The following is a 19,704-nucleotide window of genomic DNA, read 5'->3' as shown; positions in this document are numbered from 1 at the left end:
GGGAGTGAGTGTGTGATGGTGTTAAGTAGTAGCTCTCACATGATAAACTGAAAATCACGTAAGGGTTGTAGATAAGATGCAACAATGAATAGAATATCTGACAGGGTCGTTATCAGTTCAATGAGTTGAGACAAGCAGATAACACATATTGTGATGCTGATGGTGTTAAGTACTAGCTCTCACATGATAAACTGAATATCAAGTAAGGGTTGTAGATAAGATGCAACAATGAATAGAATATCTGACAGGGTCTTTATCAGTTCAATGAGTTGAGACAAGCAGGTAACACATATTGTAATGCTGATGTTGTTAAGTATCAGTTCTAACGTGATAAACTGAATATCAAGTAAGGGTTGTAGATAACATGCAACAATGAATAGAATATCTGACAGGATCGTTATCAGTTCAATGAGTTGATACAAGCAGATAACACTTATTGCGGTGCTGATGCTGTTAAGTAGTAGCTCTCACATGATAAACTAAATATCAAGTAAGGGTTGGGGATAAGTCCAACAATGAATAGAATATATGACACAGTAGTATCAGTCCAATAAGCCAAGACAAGGAGATGACACGTGTTTTGATCATTAGCATTTTAGTCTGAAGTCGTAAAATTACCTTATTAAGGAAACTGCTTTAGATTTAATAAACTGAAATTACTTTTCCGCTGTTTCTTGGTTCAATAGTGCGCATATATACTCATTGTCTTATTGCAACTTTATTTTCGACTTGTTGTCTTTTTATCTTTATTTTAAACTTTTATTGCCCTTATGAAAAAGTTTATATATGGCCATATAAATTTTTTTTTATCTGGTTATATTTGGTTTTGGACCAAATATAACCAGATATGATCATGTATGGAATCCCCCATATATGGAAATTTTTAAATAAAAAATATATAAAAAAATTACAATTAAACATATTTTCACATTAAATGGTATAAACTATGCATTATAACACCTAAATAAAAAATTTTAATTCGAAAATTTCAAAACAAAAATTTCATGCAGTTGACTGGGATTCGAACCCGGGACTCCAGGGTGAGAGTACACCCCTTTAACCACTACCCCACGACCGCTTCATATCAAATCTCTTAACAAAACCCATTACGAATAAGAGAAGCTGTATTTGGTCTCGTAAAACGAGATTTTCTTAGACATTTTATGTCATTTGAAGAATGTTATTATTAATATAGCCTAACTACGTGACATTGATATTTGCGGCTGTTTGATAGCAAAGGTACAATTAATTAATTATTAATATAATATTCTCTTTATTTAGGCCTACTACACTTACAATTTTAAAATTATACGACAGTTTTAAGATTTTGTAGCGTTATAATAAAATTGTACAATAGATGTATGTACAGGATTTTGTCATCTGGGTTCAAATCTGGATACTTTATTACTTTACTACTAATTACTTTAAATGAGAAATGCCTACATTATCTGCCCCCTACTTTACCACATTTCAACTGAATCAGCTCAGTAGTTTGTGCTTGCGAGAGCAACAAGAAAATACACAAACTCACAAACTTTAAGATTTATAATATTATATATATTATAAGAAGTGTTTGGGAGTCCAGTTACAAAATCCAAATGTGGCAACAATTCCTTATAATAATTCCAGTTATTGTCAAAAACTCATTTATACATGAGCATAAATGGAAAATTATTATTCCGTATATGAGTAATTTAATTCCATACCTGGGAGTCATATATGGCCATATATAGACCATGATTCCATATATGGAGGATATTTATGGCCATATATGGGTAATAATATCATATATAGAAAACATGTATGGCCATATATGGACAATCATTTCATATATAGAAAACATGTATGGCCATATATGGCCAATAATTCCATATATAGACTACATATATGACCATATATGGACACCACCATATATGGATACAACCACATCTGGCCATATCTGCTTCCATATGTGGCAATAAATAACCATATATGGCTTTATAAAAACATATATGGAATTTTGATATGGCCATATATGGCCAGAAATTACTTTTTTATAGGGGTGAGTTCAATCGCTTTCTATAAAAGTAATATTACAACCGAGTTGATGATTATTTCTCTTATGTAGAGCCAAATATTATTAATAAATGCTTGCATTATGGTAGTTTCAAATTTGTAAAGCCCTATTAATTATGTCTCTCCCTTCAATTTATATCACAACCAATTTCAATATCACATATGACAATCCAATCCCAATATACATTTAAAAAATTAAACACACACATAAACAAGAAAAAAGAAGGTTCTAGACATAACAATTGCAAAATGAAATAATTAAGTGCAGTTTACTTTAAGTTCGAACTTTCAACATTTACATAACTGAAGATTTCATTATAAACATATCAAAAAACAGTATATTTGTGAGAAATCGTTTTTACAGAGCAACTATATGCTTATTATAGAACCTGATATAAGCTATTCTTCACTGACAAATGAAGCCTATTTCCAAGAGTGACGCTGGTGGTGAAGAGCCCCATAAATGTTCCATAGCTCCACGAGAGAGCCACTTTTGCCACTTGCCACTTGAGACTGTATTGATGGCGTCACTTTGTCGCCAACGTTGTTCTTTTACGAGCAATAATTCACCTCATATTTTTTCTGAACCAGTATCTCAAGAAGACATGTAAAACACTCATTTGCGTCCATGAGGTTATTTAGGTCCAGGATTTCGACAATTAACGTTTTAATGTAAAATTTACAAACGTAAATGTATAATTTGTTTGTACTTGTTGGTGTATCTTGTAATATAGGCTATAACAAGATGAAGTGTTATAACGAAGATACACCAAACACAGATGAGAATAAAAAACTTCAATAAAGAAGTAAATTTTACTCTGAAGTGCGTTTGATTTAATACAATTACAACTCAGAGAGTAGGTGTGTTAAAACGGGGTTACAACTGGTTTCAGTGTCGCCCTTCATATAAAGGGTATAATAAAGGGTAGATTTTCTAACATATTGTACAGAGAACAAAAGATATGCGTTTCCATTCCGTTACGTGGCATGAGTAACTCATCCGGTTAAGGTTTAAGAAACAAAGAAATAATTCGTATGATACATAATAATGGTTTTGAAGTTCTTTATTATGGCATACTATCCTACTTTAGGTCAACTAGTATACAGGTAGGCATTTTGCCTATCGAATATGTATGAAAAGGACTAAAATATTGAAGAAATAACTCCGTTTAAATTAAACTACACGTGTGGTATGCACAGCGTTAAGGTAACACTACGCATTTAATAATTACATTAAATTAATCTATTCACCCACATGACAAATTTGCTCTGAATATTCCAAGCAGTTTTTTTATCTCCCTTTTTCCATATAATAAAAATATTTATCACACACGTTCTCACAACTAATTTGATCTGGTTATGCCTTTTATAAGACGCATACAGTTATTTCAATTTAATTCTATCTAAATCACGAAACTCGGTGACATATCACGAGCAACAATAAACAGTATTTACCCTCTAAACTAGGAGAGATCCCCTACTGATGACCATCAAGGAGGGTGCGATATCTCAAGGGTATTATTGAGCTTATGGCCACCATTACTTGTCTGATAGACTTGTAATGTATGTGACTGGGATACAAAACTGACTTAAGACCCTTGTATCAGACGTGAATGAAACCCATATAGACAGGTTGAATGTTATAAACATAACAACTTGGCACTGTCCGGAGACTTAGACGTGAATTTAATATGATAAAATAATGAAGTGTTAAACTATGAAAGAAAAAAAGAATATTGTAAAGAAAATGAGAAACAAAACGAGAGAAACACGCAGAGGTGATTAAATGGATTGTTGCTGTTCGTCAAGGCAGGGACTATGTTCATTTAATGGATTTATTTTATATCCCCTCCATTCCTTCTTATAATCGATTTTTTTTTTGTAAAAATAATTATCTGCCCATATTAAATTTATTTATAGCATGATTAAAATGTAAGTTGATACAAGATAGAAGAAATTAGATTTAGTCTACAATGATATACTTTATTCCAGAACAACTTGTTTTTAAATATGAAACAATTCACATAGGTTGTATCTTGAATTAAGTTGAATAAATACTGAGTTGGTTGATTAGGAATATTTTTTAAAACGTAGCATTGTAAACTTGAACTTTGAATTAACCCTTTTTTAGAATTGAATATAAACGATGTTACCAAAAGGTATGTATACAACAGGTTTTATACAGTAAAGAATCAAAATGTACGATTTTTTATCATACAATAAAATATAAAGTTACTAGCTGGCCTGACAGACGTCGTCCTGTCCTAATGTGGTTTTATGTCAAATGTTCGTTCATTTTCAAGATAAGCTCGTTCGTTAAGCATGGCTCAATCACGTCCTGGTTGAAGTTCGTTCACTACGCTCACTCACCTTTAGGTTGGAGCTCGTTCGCTGCGTTCACTTGCCACCAGGTTAGCACGTTCGCTACGCTAACTCACCTCCAGGTTGAAGTTGGTTTGCTACGCTCACTCACCTTTTGGTTGCAAATTAGCTGTTGTCATAAAAAAATAGTGCTGCACCCTGTTGGTAATAATAATAATAATAATAACAACATGTCTTCAAATGATAAAAACTTTTCTGGGTAGCAGTTCATTTCAACAAACATTAGAACAATAAATTGAGCTAATTCACTATCATGGAGAAATAAAACACATTTTCAAGATTTTTGCACCCTCTGTCTTCCGATAACGTGACAAATAGGATAGAATTTTTGTAAATTTTTAAACATTTTAGCATGACATGTAGTTTTAAATAATGCATTAGATTTTAGCGAATTTCCCTATAGGGAAGTAGCTATTACCGTAGGTCTCATGGTAAGACCTAAGCCCGGGACCGATTTACTTTTTCATTTTGATGTCCCCAGAGGCCAAAAACACCATTCGTTCAAATTTTTATATATCTATATATAGATATATATATATATATATATATATATATATATATGTCCATCCGCACGATAACTTGAGTAATTTTTGTTCGATTTTGATCAAATTTGGTTTGAAGGTGTAAGGCGGGATAAACTTGAATGAGTTCGCGAACCAGCATGATCGGACTATGGGAACGGGGGTTTTTGGGGGGTTTTATGGGGTAAAAATAGGGTTTTCCCATTTTTTTACCCAAAAAACACGAAATTTCACAATATATTTTTAAGCCATTTTGTAGAGCTTAAAAAAACAAATAATTTAGTATATTGAAGTGTTATTATGCGCCTATTTGTTACGGAGAAAATTCAAAAAAATTGTAATTTTGAAATTCCCATGTTATTCTTATGGAGAATAAGTCAACTGTTGTAGTTTGCTTACTATGAACATATTTTGATAGATTTTGGAAAATACTTCTATTTCTTACTAAACTATTATCAATTTATTAAAAAAATCTTTTTTATCCTCCCTGTTGCAGCAAACCTAAGTACTCGTTAAACTTATTCTATTTAAATAGGAAATATGTGCTATTTTTATGGAGGAATTTTTGTGTAAATCCAATCAGGTTAACGGAGATTCGCTTAGTCTGCAGATTTGCTGCGGCGGGGGTATTATAAATACATTATCGTAGCATTTCCATTTACGCTTCAAACAGGGGAAATAAAGGTATATAAAATCAATGTGATTTCTATCGAAACATAGTTTTATGTCGATTAGAATAGATGAAAATGTCCTGTGTACGAAACAGACAACATTTTGGTTTTCGTCCAAAAAATGGTTAGGTAAAATTTATGATGTTCATAACGATCAATCGTAATTACTTCTAGATCGTAGGAAGTGAAATATTGACTCTAAGTTTTTTGCACATTACACAAAACTACCGGGAATCATGACTAGGTATATCATTGGAAATATAGGACTAGGAAGGACACATTACTAAGGAACGAAAAGGAGAGGGCTTCAAATGTTTATGCTCTAACTATTTGTAGCTGCTTAGTAGCATTTCAGTTTTTACTGTACATTATGAAGTACACTGTAATAAGATATGGGAAGTATAAGGATTTTCATGCAAATCATCTTTCTACGTGATGACAATCATTTTTATTTACTATTGAATTATGTAAAAAATGAGTAACAAAGATAGCAAAGTAAGAATATTTCGAAGAGGTTTAAAGATCGTAGTGGTGATAAATTTATTTAACAGGGGCTCGTCGAATGAGCATAACCTTATTATGAATGCACGCCACGTCAAGGCCCATCGTCAATAGGGATTATGGCTCTGTAATAAACATCCTCACCATTTCAATGTATATTGTTTTATCAAACGTGCTTTATTGAAATACATCCGTTACTCTATTCTAAAATGCTTGAATCTATATAAATTATTATTGTCCACTCAATAATAACTACTCATACTAAACTATATTAATAATCATGGTTTTAACCTCAGAAGCTAGTAAGTGGAGGCTTATTAGTTCCTTCCATCTCCACTCCAAACTTAGAGGTTTAGGAGCTTCAAAATGCAGAACGTACATATCAAGCCACTTTATCCAAGGTGTAACACACAAATTGCTCAAATGCTCCTGTAAAAGTATCAAACTAAGCACCTGAAGTTGTAAACAAGCGTTTTGTAAACCTCGGATAACGAATGCAAGTGGAATCGTTATACTGTGTGCACATCGGTTATCATTCCACTACGATTCATCCAATTGTTGAAAAGTGTGTGGAATACGCCTTGCATCTCCCAAACTCTAGGTACACATCTTGTGTAAACTACTTTTCCTACTGTAGCCTAAACAGTTTGTAACGAAAAAATACATAGCCTAGTTTGTAATCACTCTTTTGCTTAACCCAAATAGGTTTTGCTTATTTTTCTTTTATTTTGCTGCATTGTCAGTTTTCAAACCTAACATATAAAATTATTTGGGTAGCCAAGTGGTTTTGCTAGTCTTCGTATCTGAAGGTATTTCATTTTATGCGAGCCAGTTTCTAAACATATGCACTTTCATGCAGTACTGTAGGTAGGAAAAAGCCTTTCATCAAGAGGGCTGAATACCTCTAAACGAAAGGATTAAGAGCACTTATGGAGTTGTTGTGTAAAAAGGCTATTCAATCTCACAAGCTGAAGAGTGCAATAGATAAAATAAGCGATGGCGAATGCTTTGATTTTCTATTGGTTCCCTGCATCTCAGTTAAAAAGCCTTAGCTCTTTTGATTTGTATAACGATTGCTTAGATTTGTTAAGATATCTACATGTAGAGTGTTTCTTTTAACACTATTACCAAGGATCAATGCAGAGCTAGGATTTCTTTCTATAACTGTCTGAATCAGTATCGATTAACAGATTTATCATTTCTAAACATTTAAGCATTTTTTAGAGATACTGCAGCTTTTGTTCAGCCATGAACCAGATAACGTTTTTATTATTTTTATTATTACTAAGATACTTAGTAGAGAAATAAACCTACCATTCATAAAATGTGAACATATTTCAAGGATATTAATTTAATTACACTAGTTTTGAGAAAAACTAAGCCTGGCGATTTCTAAGAAAAACTTTTTTGTTTGAGTTTTGACTAAGGATAACATTTACTACAATACAGAAAAAACTTGTAAATATTTACAAACGCAGTAGATTTCTTTACAACTGGATTATAAGAAAACATTACCTAATTAGTGGATGTTGTAATTATACCAACAGTTCTTTTAATTTTTGCTAAACAGTAATTATAAAAACGTTACAAAAGTGCTTTTCAAGTAATACTAGTTTTAAATTTCTAATTTTCTATAAAATTGCTTACCTTTGGAAGTGTCAAGTTAAAGGAACGATATCACTATTTGATAAGCTGTGTCATGAGTCATTTTCAGATTAATTTCAACTGAAATATTTAGAATACTTGGCATAAGTAAAACGAAACTCAGTGTGAATTTTTTTGCCAAAGCTCTTTTGCTATGGAAAAATATATCAATTTGCAGTTGTTTTACAAAAAAGAAATATTTTGGGTAACGTAATATCAATTTGTTTCCTAATAAAGACGGTCGAAAAAACCAAAAGTATTTAATTTTTTTGAAGAATGTAGTTTAAATATATGAACTACGTATGTAAGTGGCGTTTTGACATTGCCAGTTTCCATGTGCCTGCATTTTAGCGAATTTCCCATATAGGGAATAAGCTATTACCGTAGTACTCATGGTAAGACCTGGACCCGAGACCGATAAAATTTTTCATTTTGAGGTCCCTAGAGGCCAAAAACACCATCCGTTCAAATTCATATATATATATTTATATATATATATATTTATATATATATTTATATATATTTATATTTATATATATATATATGTGTCCGTTAGCGCGATAACTCGAGCAAAAATGATCCGATTTTGATGAAATTTGGTACAAACGTGTAAACCTACGTTTATTCAAACGAGTTCGCGATCCAGCATAATCGGACCATGGGAACGGGGGTTTATGGGGGGTTTTATGGGGTAAAAATGGGTTTTTCCCATTTTTGAACCTAAAAACAAAAAAATTTGCGATTTCTTTCTAAACCGTTTTGTAGAGCTTAAAAAAAGAAATAATTTAGTATATTGAAGCGCTGTTGTATGCCTAACGGTCACGGAGAAAATTCAAAAATAGTGTAATTAAAAATTCCCATGTTATTCTTATGGAGAAAATGAAAATTGTTGTAGTTTACTTGTTTATGGGTATATATTGATAAAATTTGGCAAATTTATTTATTTTATCCTATACTATTGACGTATGGTCAAAAAACACTTTTTACCTTCCCCGTAGCAGCAAACCTAAGCACTCGTTAAATCTAATGTTATTTAAATAGGGAAAAATATGTCTTATTTATGGAAATATTTTAGTAAAAATGTAATCAGACGAGTTGAAATTCGCTTAGTCTGCAGGTTTGCTGCGGCGGGGGTATAGTTATATTTCACCAGTAAACAATTGTTTATCTCAAGTTCTCAAACATTTGAATTTAGTAGTACAGTAATCGACTTTAAGCAACACCGGTGAATAGAGATATATCCATGACCTTTCCATTGCTTTTATATTAAGGTGGTGTTAGGTAAAAATGCGTTAAGTTATATTTACATCTTACTTTTAAGCCAATTAGGAAATTGGGGTCTTCCTTGCTTGTGTATAAAACTTATATCTAAGGTATTAAATTTACATTAGTTAGCATATTCTAATAACAAAGATTGAATTCAACACATTCGTCTATAATTCTTTCCATACTAAAATTAAACTCACAACAACACAAAAAAGATTATTGTAGTTAATCCTTTCAATCCCTACTAAAATCTTCATTTGAAGTTATTTCTTGTGTTTGACCAATTGTAATACTTTTATTAATATAATATTTTATTATATTTTTATTAATACTCATCAACCAGAATTTTAATTGGTATTATACAATTTTCATATGGTTTAGACTCATCTGAGTTTATGTTTACATACAATTAATCTACATTTACTTAAAGTTAAGTTAAAAATGTGTTCGTATAGTTATTTAAAAGTATCTGAGAGAGATACCTCATCACAATAAACATTACTCAACAACTAAAGCATTATATTTTTTTTGTTATTTTTCAAGTTCTAATTTAACTTTACAATATAAAATCTATCATATTATTAAAGTGATACAATCAAATTTTATGTAAACGGTTAAGGCCATTTACCAAATAAAAATATAGGCTTATGGCACATCAAAATGAAGCTTAGAGTGTGTAGATTTGCCGAAAAGTATTGATATGGACGAATGTCCTAAGGGCTCTGCCCCACAGGCTGTTTTCCAAAGGGCTACGCCTGGCATGCTTCCTAAGTTTACATGATTTAATTTAATTTAGTTAATGAAACAGCTGGTCAGTACAATGAACTGGTGTTTGTTTATTTACTCGAAAAAGATGTTTGTGATGGATGATTTATGTAGATTTAGGAGGGTTATGTTTGGTGTTAAAGAAAGTTTGTATACGTTTTGTAAAGAATTGCTCAAAGTTTCATTTGTAATTTATATAGTAAGCTACATGTAAAGAGGCTTGACTAAAGTTGAAGAATTTTGGTAAAACATGTCATTCGTGAAGCATAAATATGAAGCAATTGATGCTGTTGCTACACTAAAGGTATGTTGTCACATTCTTTTGGATCTATTAACATCAAAAGTAGGGGTTTGAAAGTAAGTTGGTTTACACTTTTAAATTAGTTTATATTTTCAAACTAAATCATAGAGTTGCCGTATTTTAAAACATACATCAGAATTACTTTAATAACTCTCTAGGTCACATTTTCTTCCCGTTGCAAAGCACGGGTATAGCAGCTTGTGAATAATAAATTCTAAACCTTGTCAGAAAGGAAATAACAGTTGGTTTAAGAAGCAATTTTGCGAGTCGTTAACTCCAGCCGAGCCAATGTGAGACCTGAGAAATGAGAAACCTCGTTAGGAATAAATTATTTTGGTCAGACGGTAAAAATTGGCTAATAGGGTGGTTTATTAGATTTAAAATCTAAAGTAGAAGCTATCTGTACATATTTTTACAGATATTGAAATCAACTCAAACGATTCAACCATGTAAGTATGTTTTATCAATTTTTTGTACAGCAAAAGTTTACGAAATCCGTCAACTAATAATCTATAAAAAATATTATTTGGATTTTTGGTAAATTGTCGCTAACCCTCATTTAATCAAGAAGCCTCCGCTTCATCCATTAGTACATGTCTAATAAACAAACAGTATAACCAGGTTTCAACCCTTGTTGATGTTTCATCCCCAAAGTCACCCCTTGATCTTGCCAGATCTCTGGAGAGGTTGTTTACATTAACTGTGCATGTTAACATCACTTGTGCGGTACATGCGTAAAATCCACCAACTACCCTTAGCAATATACCGTAAAGGGCCGGTTACTACGGAGTCAAAGAGGGAAAACTTACGAGGGATGTAGACCTAGTTATACTTCACGATTAGTATTAAGAACCTGATCCCGTGTTCAGGTCCTTAGGGTAAAAATCACCAAAACAATAAAAAATACTAGTTCACCAACTCACAAAAACCTGGAAGAGATTACAAAAGGATCCTCAAAGAGTATCGTGGTTAAAACAAGAAACGCAATAGTTATTTGTGCAACTAGTGAGCAAAGTGAGCAATTGCCTCACTCGAGAGAAATCCTTACTCACGAGCCGTAGGTGATGAGTGAGGAATGGTTTCTCGAGTGAGGCAATTACACTTTGCACTCGAGTTGCACATTATACTTTTCCTACAGTTCCCATAAAACAAATAAATTGGTAAAGAAACGTAACATATTTTTACACAGAAGTGAACTTTTAATATGACTTTTAATGTGATGACAAATACAACAGTACAACAGCTGACCAGCTGATTTACAGCCAGTGCTGCCAACGTATTTCGCGCGCATACGACCCAGCGAACACAGAATACGACCTTGTCTGTATGTTAACACGTTCGCTGCGGCACGTCAAGTAGCGGGCGTATCCCCAGTGCGGCGCAGCCCTCAGCGTCGAGTAAACCCGATTGCCGCGTGTGATTGGCTTTCCAATTTCGGTCCGACGAATAGCAAATAACGTGAGGGGATGTCCTGCTTTACAACGAGAGTCGACGTAGTTCGCTAAACACCCACAGATAGCAGCACTGCTTGGAACGTAGCCGGTCCCATTGGAATTGTATTGCCAAATGGAGGGAAAAAGACGGGACAAAAAGAAGACTTTTGAGATTGCCAGACGGGGATTTTACGGGGAAATTTACTACCAACCTACACCACAACAAAATGCAAGTCACATACTACACGCTAACGTGGTATAGGTCCGCTTTCGGCCGACGCTAGAGCAAAAACGAAGATATACAAAAGGCATTACCGAGCGTTCCCGATGGGGTACGGACGCACCGTACGGGGGCCAAGCGCCGTACCCGATCGGGAACGGCCGCACTCTACGTGTTTAAGCGCCTTCACGTTGCAAATCTGGAGTGAGACAATGTTAACATTGTCTCACTGATGAGCGAATTGGCCACTTTGCTTACTCAAATCAGTGAGAGAACATGTACATTGTTCGGTAACTGTAAGAAAAATATTGAAAAGTAATTACAACAAAAGAAACCCTTGAGCTAAGAAGATGGAAAATGCTCATAGTAATTCTTTAAACAATATAAAACAATCATCACCCTAGATAAAACTCATAACTACAAAGGACGCAAGTTATATACGTATGAACGTTTAACAATGAAATTGTTAAGCCATATAAGTGTAAATTGCTAAGCGCATAATGTGATGTTAACATATTTACTGAAACAACCATTTAATTAAATGTTATGTAATTACTACTATTTATATTCTCTAAAAGTCGGAATATTTACTTTTCACATAACGATTTGCAAAAAGGTATGAAAAATACGGGTATTGTTCACAAGAACTGTTTACACTTCTATTTAGAATATTCACGCTCTAAATAGAAGTGAACTCAATGAATATTCAAAATGGCAGACACTACCTGGATTGCGTATAATCACTCTGTTATTGTTTGCACAAGTTTTGAAGCATTACTGAGCAGAAATGATCTGTTAGTTGCAACTAAATAGTTAGATGGTGAATTGAGAATAACAAGCATAGATTTTGTATTCTTTAAAAATCAATTTGAGATTATGATCGAGCCTAAATGAAAGTAAATAAATTAGGAAGACTTATAAAATCGAATCGTTAGCCTTGTTTATTGGTCTCTGTATATTGTACTGTTTTAAGTAAATCCATAGCATATTTTTCTGGTTATTTTTGTTCTGTAAAAGTAAGCAATAAATGTGGTACGCAACCACTGTAAACAGACTGTGCAATAAGCCAGGGACTTTATGAAGCTAGCTAGCGTTTTACCTTTTATACAGAAAGACTGAAAAATGTCTCGGTTTATAAATTGTAAGTGTTAATGTTATTATTGAATTTTATAGTTTGATGGATCTTGCAATACTGAATATTTTTACTTATTTTGACTACTCAACATTTTGGTTTAAAATTATAGCCACACTTTACAAAATTTCAAAAACTTTACATTGTTTGATTCGGAGTAGTTTTTATTTTAAGATCGAATATAGAAAAACGTAACATTTGGGGGGATCAGTGTAACTCATTATTATGAACGTCAACAACAACGATAAGATTGCAGAAAATTTTAAGAAATCTATTTTTACCTTTGGGACATTATAAAGTTGGATGATAAAAAAAGCTTCGCATATTATATGTTTTTGAAGATTATACATTTTGTATTACATGTACTTATTGCACGGCAATAAAATAAAGGAATTTACATCATTAGAAAGGAAATATTTACCAAAAGAAAAGTAGGGTTGACGATTATACAAATCTATGGCCTAATGCTTCTCCTCCACATATCAACAAATCAATTGCATATCTAATGGCACGTCTATCTGAATCATTCACCCTTTCTTTGATTGAATTTGTATGCAACTAGAAATATGCATAAAAAAGTATAAGAAGTTATGATTTTTTAATCGTGTAATTTTGGTGTGATACTTTTTATAACACAAGTAACCAAAGTATCTTACTAATCAAGAAATTTCCCAACTTTCACTATAGATTTAATTTTAAAATTCTTTCAAAGAAAATCTTAACTGAAATTCAAAATGAGTAATACTTTTTTGCCAAAAGTTTTAATGAACTTCATTGAGCTCACCTTATCTGTCAACTGCAGTCGATTGCTGTTTAATGGAAATCTGATCTACGAGAATACAATACTAGTTCTTTACTTGTATCGAATTGAAAATATAAAAAACCAAACTGTTAAAACCTAAAGTAGTACAGATAAGATTTTCTTCACCAGCAGAATAGACTATTAGTCTACCTCCTGACTCTGAGTCAAATAAATAAAAAAACATTTTTTGTTTAATGGATGCAGTTTCACTCTACATCTGCTAAAATAAGTTGAGTATTTTTTTCAACACATTATGAAGCCTTGAACGATTCCTACTATTAGTATTGCACGTATACATAATAATGATTTGCTATGATATAGTTTAGTAGTCAATACATGTCCATTTCATACAGATTTTTATTTGTTATTGTATTCTACTACAGTTTTTTTATTATATCATTCATCTAAATATACAAAAGGCAAAGCCCTCTCTGACTCACTGACTCACTCATCACTAACTCATCACTAACTCTCCCACTTCCCATTTACCTAGGAGGCTGAAATTCGGTACACCGATCATTGGGCATTAAATAGGAAAACTAAGTAGTTTTTATTCTGGTCGGGCTTTTGGGCTCCACCCCAGTGGCTCTGGAGTTTCCCATTTTAACCTTATGAGTTCTCATATTTAAATGGAATTAAAGAATCTTTACAGCTGGTTCAACTAAACAAGTTTATTCTGTGATGTTCAATAGCATTAAAGAGTTAATAGGTTTACCAAAAGGATGCAGCACTATTTTCAAAAGGTGAGTGAGCGTAGCGAACGAACTTCAACCTTGAGGCGAGTTAGCGTAGCGAACGAGCTAACCTGAAGGCAAGTGAGCGCAGCGAACGAGCTCCAACGTAAAGGTGAGGAAGCGTAGCAAACGAACTTCAATCAGGACGTGATTGAGCCATGCGAACGAGCTCATCTTGAAAATTAACGAGCATTGACATAAAACCACATTAGGACAAGACGACGACTTGACCAATTGAGCAAATTTTGTTCATGAATAGAGCCAATATAACCACAGGCTTAGTGGAGATAGTCATTTTCAATGTAATACTTTCCTAGGGCCCAAATACTCCCTGACAGCTAATAAAGTCCAATGTTGTTCTTTGAAGTAACCATGAAAATCCACTCGAAATACCACCCAACCCGGTACGGCAATCAATAGTTTTATAATACCTATGAAGTTAAACGGGGTAGAGCCCCCGGGTACAGCTAGTTTAGTTATAAAATAGTATTCACAATTTTATAAACCTTTTAATATAGAACTCCAGTTAACATAATTTATCCACAATTTAGCAACGCAATAGTAATCAGTAGTTTTACCTTTAAAAAATCAATCTAGTCACTTGTTTTTTTTATTATGTTTTAAAGGCAGTAGTGAACTTACACACCTCATAGCTTAAGTAGAGTAATATTTTACACAAGTCAACAGTATATTATATTTCTCCAGAAAAATGGCTGGATTTGGGATAATTTTTTTTAGGATGAGGCAATACCTTCTTGACAATGAAGCTTTTCATGTTTTATTGCTCTAAGAGGGAGGATGATCATCCTGGTACCGAGGGAACTTTGATTAAGAGACAGAGAAAGTGAGAGGGAAGTCACAACGTGGGACGTGACTTGGAGTGAAGTGTTGCTGTAAATGTGGCCTTGGAGGTGTTTGCTGTACAACACTGGAAACAACTAACTGCAAGGCTACACAAGAATTACAGAAATTGCAAGCTGACACATCTGAACTACTTTTATTGGGTCTACTGTGAATATCAACTGAAAAAACCCAGTTGTTAGTTTAGTGTTTTAATGTTCCTTAACGAAATATATCTCTATCCCTTTACTAACATGTTTAGGGGTTTCTCCTTCAAACTATTTGAAGCAATAAACATAATTGTATCATAAGTACATAATCCAGATATGTTTTGAAGGGATGATAATGTAAAATGATTAAGCGTTTAATAAGCTTAATTCATGTTAGTATTGTCACATGAATGAGAACATAGCGTTAAGGGAACTTTGGAAATACATTCTTCTAAAATACGCCTACATAATTTTGTAAAATGTATTAAAATCTTACTAGTAATAATTTACCAGTAGGTTCATGTTAGGTTCAGGGAAGTTGGTGTGTTGGTTGTTTTTTCCTAAAGTCCCTCATTTATGATATAAAGTGCTGTTCAGCTAAATAGGAATGACAAAATTTAGCACATGAAGTGCTGTTTCTTATTTAATAGTGTTTTACATTTTATAAAATATAAATATCCCTACAATGTGTAGAGATTACTGTTGGATTTTGGTCATGAGTAGAAATATAAGAAACCCAGTTAAAAATACAGGCATAAACTGAATTGCAGATTTGCCGGCTGACATTGTTCCGCATGAAGAGTTCATTTAAAACAGAGACGGCATGAAGTCAGCGAGGCATCTCCTGTCGTCAGCTGTTGTTGCTGAGCTCGGGGAAGCATGAAACTAATCTAATAAACTTGAGGTTTTTCATCATTTTTCTATATTTTATAGGTCTTACATACAATATAGTTTCAACCCTAGGAGAGAGATATAAACCATCCATTTAGTTAGAAATGGATACTTAAAAAAATTATACAGTTTGTTTAGCAAATCTGTTTCTCATACTACTAATTTTTTCATTAGCACTCAACATAACCTAACCTAACTCTTAAAAATTATTGTTTTTCTATAAACATGCGTACTCCAAAGATAAACAGATTTAAGGTCTTAGTTTTGTACCATTCATTTTTAGACAACAAATCATTTTCAGGAGCATAAATTTAACGAAATTTTGTTTCTGATGTGGTTAGTCCACTGGAGTAGTTAGTCTATAATATCCATTATTGCATTTAAAAGAATTGCTAGGGTCTGTAAGGGTTTATATTTGTTACAGGTACACGCATAATCTACCAAAGGAAAAATGGTGTAATTATTTATAAAACTGCATATCATAAACCGAGACAATCGGTTTTTATGTGGTGTACCTCAGCCCAAATGTTGATGTTATACTGTAAATTGTGACTAGTTTCGTTCCTGTGATTATTGGAAGGTGTGTAACTGCTTATTTCAGTATGTTAAAAAACCCAAATTATTTTCCTCCGGTTCATTACCTCAAAGGGTAGGCAACACAACTATAGTAATTTAAAATTTGTACTTGAAACTTACAGTATGGTTAACACAAGAATTTGTAAATAGAATAACTAGCTGTTACCCACGGGTTTCACCCCGTTTGACCTCATAAGTATTACCATCCATACACAGAATAGACTTTCCATGTAATGTAAAAATTTGAAGCCAAAAAACGTGGTGCAATCTATTGAGATGGTCACTAACTAATAACAATATTCTGTGTTAATGGTAATAATAAAACTATTGATTGGTTGAGTTAAGCTGAAATAAACAAAACAGAATACAGTAAATACAAACAAATAATCACACGCGATTTTTATAAGGTAATAAATTGAAAGAAAAAAAAACCAATAACACAGCTGATGTATTTTTAACGTAAGGTATATGGAAAGTTCTCTTTATCTATATAATTAATACGCTACATGAAACTTTGTCGGTTGAACTCCTCCGCCATTTCTTAACCGATTTTATCCATTGACGTCTCATTGGAAAAAGCGTGTCGCGTAGATTTGCAAACTGGCCTTACATTTTTGAAAGAGTCCCTTGGGCTCTGCCCCAGTGGCTTTGAAAGTTCCCATGTTATCCTTATGAAGAGCATAATTGTTTACATTTTGATCAGCTGTATAATTTTATTGCTGCTATTTACTTTTCAATTCAATGAAACACATTGAGTACATTTATTTACTATTTCAGTTTGTGTAAACATAACCCCCAAGACGGATCGTGTTAGTATGGTTGTATCTTAAATTTGTGTATTTATCGTTGTTTTGTGTCGCTATGATGGATTGTGTTAGCATGATTGTAACTTAAGTGGCTGCACTTTACTTGACGTCCTACACTCATTTGAATGAAAATATCGATCGATATATCGATTAATCGATTGCTTCATTCGATATATCGTTTGGTTAGTTAGGTAAGGTTAACCTAACCTAACTAACCAAACGATATATCGAATGAAACAATCGAATGAAAATATCGAATCGAAAAAAAAACAATCGAATGAGTGTAGGACGTCAAGTAAAGTGCAGCCACTTAAGTTTGTGCATTTATCGTTGTTTTGTGTAGCTATAATTTGTTTATTATTTGTTGTTTATTTCTTTTAAATGTCTCCCGACGCAACGACAACGAAACATAGACAGGAGGCGCAATCGTGATAACGACCGCAGCTACAGAACAGTGGCGCGTAATAGGCTTAACTCAACACAGTCTGAACCTGAACCTGGACAACTTCAACTATTTGGTTACAAATGCGCACTAACACTACCCCAAAACGACTTTTCGTTCTCAACTCAATTGGCCCTCTATTAATGACCTGTGTTGCCTGTACCAGCGAGGCATTTGAGAAGGAGAGAACCGTCCGGAATGCTTTAGGTTTATCAATAACGAAGATAAACAGGGTCTGAGTTATACAACGGTAATATTTGAGTTGACTCTTTTAAACTCATTGTTATATCACATTGTCATATATGACTTTTATTCAATCTGAAATAACTCCTGTAATACTTTGTAATTGCTCGAATTCGGGCAACATGTACACTAGTAAAGGAATTACAACCTTAAAGGGCGACTTCTAAAATAATGGATAGTTTTAAGCAAGGTTTCTAGTCATGACGACCATTTTAAGTATATGGTTTATAGGGGTTTGTCTCGTAGTTTTCTCAAAAGTGCATGGATACTCTGGGATTTATATATGAATATGTTGAATTTAATTGGAAAAATCTAAGCAAAACGCTAATCAATTAATAACGTCAAACTGACATTACTAGAAAACGTTGGAATGCACCTATGATTTTATGTTTACTTGAAAATTTTTAAACTTTGCTAGTTAACTCTACCTGATATTTGAATTGTAAAATCATACTGTAATTATTTCAATCTTTTACTTTAACCACCAATCTTTTACTTCAACCAAATCTTACCACCTTGACCACCCTAACAACCTTTTATCTTAGGTACAAGAAAAAATGTTATATATTGACAAATTAGGGTAATAGCTCTTATACAACAAGCATTTATAGTGCAGTATGTAACACTATAGCAAGTAGCCAACCAACGTCCAGGATGGCTTAGTTCGCGCCATTAACTTGAGGTTGCGGCCTCCTTAGAGTTTATGGTGTGGAAAACACGGTCTGATTCATACACTAGAATCTTAGCCGATAAAATATTAACATCAAGCATTGACCAGTCTCATTGTAGTCCGTGGTAATAGGGATGGCAATGAGTTTTTTAAAAAGAAAAATGGAATATCAAATTAGGTAGTTATGCTTATTTGTTAATTGCTATGTATCATCAAAGGTGGCGTATCATTCTACATTTGATTGCTGGATAGGCGAGTGCAGAGATCAGTCCTCCTTCCAACAAACATTATCCAGTTGTATTTTCTACAAGGTAGTCTGTTTGATATCCTTAAGCTAAGGTGTTCACATTCTTACAGTAAATGCTGGAAGAACTATTTCAATCTTAACACCAGCTCTGCTTCTGCATATCAGCGTTTAAAATATGACGATTCATCAGATGTGTTTATAGATTTTCATATTTGTTTCTGCTATAATGAAGTAAAGCCCTCAAACATCGTACATGAAGAATCTTTTTTCCAAATATTATTATATTCACAGATTTTCTTAGGAAACTATCCGGAAATTATTGACCTTAAAGTGTTGTTCGGTACTTATTTAAAGTCCCTAGATTGGTGCTACCCTAACCTTGCCCAACGTTATCTACGGCGAATCGTCCCCACTCCGACTACTGGAAACGCTCCTCACTAGCATTGCCGACGGCGTCATGGGCAGACGTCCGCTACATTTTCCTACATAACTTTACATAGACTCATTACTTCATTAATTTATCAATTAACTTCATTTCTGTCAGTTTTAAGTTTTGTTCATTATACCAGTCA

The sequence above is a fragment of the Macrosteles quadrilineatus genome, unplaced genomic scaffold (genome assembly GCF_028750875.1).
Source record: "Macrosteles quadrilineatus isolate MER2022 unplaced genomic scaffold, UCM_ALF_1.0 Scaffold_3__2_contigs__length_128488019, whole genome shotgun sequence".
In the NCBI taxonomy this organism is placed as follows: domain Eukaryota; kingdom Metazoa; phylum Arthropoda; class Insecta; order Hemiptera; family Cicadellidae; genus Macrosteles; species Macrosteles quadrilineatus.
Note: the sequence above shows the minus strand (reverse complement) of the source record.